The following is a 3231-nucleotide window of genomic DNA, read 5'->3' on the forward strand; positions in this document are numbered from 1 at the left end:
GACCAGATGGCTACGCTGGATAATTCTACCAAACATTCAGAGAAAACTTGACACAATCCATACTCAATCTCTTCAAAAACATTGAAGGGAAGAGAACACTACCAAATCGTTTCTATGAAGTCATTATAACGCTGATAGCTAAAACATGCAAAGGTATTACAACAAAATTAAATTACACACCAGTATCCCATAAGAAAACAGACGCAAAATTTCTCAACTAAACTCTGGCCAACAGACTTCAGCCACAACTATGTTCATTGCTGCTTTATTCACAATAGCAAATAAATGGAAACAACCACAATGCCCATCAACAGAGAAGAGGTAAATTGTGGTACATACATACAATGTAATACTCCACAACTATAAAGAACAAAGATAAGTCCTGGAAATATAACATAGACTGGGCTGGAGGGCATAATGCTAAGTGAACTAAGTCAACAATGTAAGGACAAATATTGTATGATCCCTCTTTTATAAGAACACAAGAATAGATACATACAGAGAGACCAGTGTTCCTTGGAGGTGACCAGGGAGAAGAGGGGAGAGGGGAACGTACACTTTAGATCATAGAGACTTACAAATTTTGTTTGATGATGGGGCAAGTGGTACCGAATGTGGATGTAGTGACAGCAGCACAAACAAAGTGAAAATGAGTGTTTGAGCACAGCAATAACCACAAGTTTGACCTTTATTATAATCATGCACTTGCTTTTCTTGGCAAGTCCCAAATCCCTGGGTCAGCATCAGGGCATGATGAACCCAGGATCCACAGGTCAGATGACAGCATGCTGGGTCACAATGGCGAAGGTTGACAATCCAAGCCCAGTAGGTGAGATGGCTGGCTGCTGGCCCCAGTCCCAAGAACTGGAGGTCAGATGATGATGAGCGAAGCACTAGATCCAGGGCAGAGCAAAAGCCAGTGAGCTTTGCCAGAAAGTCTACATATATTGGATACAACTCGCAATCCAAGAAAACTCCCTTTTAATTGATTGGCTACTCAGAGCAGATCCCATCATGGAAATAATCACATGATATCAGATCTCATCAGAGAAGTTATTAAATCATTATATGACTGCCAAAATACTCCATAATTGCCAAGCCACTGAGAATCATATCCCAGCAAATCTGAACACAATCTCAAAGATTCAACTAAATGTCACTAAGATTTGAAGTCTTAAAGGGGAAATATTTTATAACAATAGAACAACTGTTGTCCTGGAATCTTGTCTCTCATCTCAGCTGGAATTATACCAGAATTTTATTTTATCCTCGGTGAAGTTTAATAAGATCTACACCTTAAAAGAGGGTTCACAGAGGGAATGAAGTTGCGGAAAGTTGTTAGAATGCGGTAAGGAAAAGAAAAAGTCGACCCTGTTGAGGTTAATCTAACAGCAAAAAAGAAAAAAAAGAACTTTTGAACTAGATTTAATATATCCAACAGCCAGTTCTCAGTTTGCCCAGGAAGTGTTGAAGAAATAAATTATATACTATATGATTTGTAGGTAAAAATATTCTTTGTCATCAGAACATTTATTACAACCCTTACAGAGGCCAGCCTCTGAATTTGGATCAAGACACCCATTTCAGAGAAGAAAATAAGGAAAATAATGAGGAAAATGAGACAGCAGCTCAGTCTAATAGGAACAGAGAGTCCATATGAAGCAGTCATAACAGAGAAGGTGAGAATTGGATTTGTGCCAATTTTGGATGGTCTCCAATGGTATTGCTCAGTTAAGGGCAATCAGGACCGTGTTCAAGTCTAAGGAATAAAACTTTCTGCACCTTCTGTTCCATTGGGAGGCTGCAGAGGAAGAGTGTTTTGGATAAAGTGACAGCTATCTGGGAAAATAAATAAATAAACCAAATCAGAGCATGCCAAGGAGATTTATTTAATTAGAAATGTAACTGTGTCGGGTGGAAGAGATCCCAGGAGACAGAGATAACTATTTTGTATTTAAAGAACACTGTATGTTCAAATGAATAGACTGTTCTAAAGGTAGATTGAATATCATTGATGAAACAAGTTGTTTTAGCCAAAGTAATTTAAATACTTAAATATGAAAACCCTCTTCAGTGAGGAGGAAACAAGATTATCACCAACAAACCAAAACCCAAACCCACTGCAGTCAAGTAGATTCTGACCCACAGCGACCTTCAGGGCAGAGTAAAACTGCCCCATCAGGTTTCCAAGGCTGTAAATCTTTAAGGAAGCAGACTGCCACCACTTTCTCCCACAGAGCATATGATGGGTTCTAACTGAAGACCTTTCGGGTAGGAGTCAAGCACTTTAACCACTGTGCAACCAGGCCTCCTATTTTCAAAACGAAGAAAGTTAAATATGAAATGTTTTATATTAATATTCAACTTTTAGCTCATAATATTATTAAAATTAATATTTAATATAGAGTAGCAAATGTGCTATTTTATTAAAGCAACTCCTTTATATTTCTCACTTTGTTAAATATGATTTACCTTAAACACTGATTTTAAACAATGTTATTACATTATTTTGTAACACTGAAACCTTGAAAAACTATGTTTTTGTAAGAATACTAAACAATATTATAGGAAAACTTTGATTCCAGCAAAGACTTTGTAGCCAATAAGCATTATATTTATGTATTTTACTTCTGATTATATTTTAGAAAGATAGTTGAAGTAAAATAAACCATGAAATAAATTTACAACTGTTTAGAAATCCAAGAAAAACATTCATTTTAAAGAAAATAATACTTTTATGTTAAAGAATTTCTAAAACAACATAAAGTTTTAAGTTGATTTTGTTTTTCAAATTAGTGTCAGTGTTTATGCTTCTAATTTATATTCAAAATAGAAACATAGCTGAGGTTTAGGATAGATTGGGGATATTGACATTGATTACTGTCTATCTGAATCAGAATATTGTTAACGAAATCAAACACACTGACTTTGAGTGGAATCTGATTCATGATGACCATTGAGCATAGAGAAGAACTGCCTCATTGGGTTTCCAACACTTGTGGTGTTTCTGTCATAGTAGCACTAGATTAGTAAGACACCTTGTCTCTCCATACAGTGACAGTTATTTCCAAGTTTAAAATCACTTTTAATGTTGTCAGAACTTTCTGCTCAAAGTATCTAAGTAATATATGTATCAGCAGATAGCAAATCATTCCAATAGTAATTATATAATTTTGTTGTGGAGTGCACTCCCTCAATAAGAACATTTGCTTGGGTTGATTTAATTTAGTC

The sequence above is a fragment of the Trichechus manatus genome, unplaced genomic scaffold (assembly GCF_000243295.1).
Source record: "Trichechus manatus latirostris isolate Lorelei unplaced genomic scaffold, TriManLat1.0 scaffold00362, whole genome shotgun sequence".
Classification (NCBI taxonomy): Eukaryota; Metazoa; Chordata; class Mammalia; order Sirenia; family Trichechidae; genus Trichechus; species Trichechus manatus.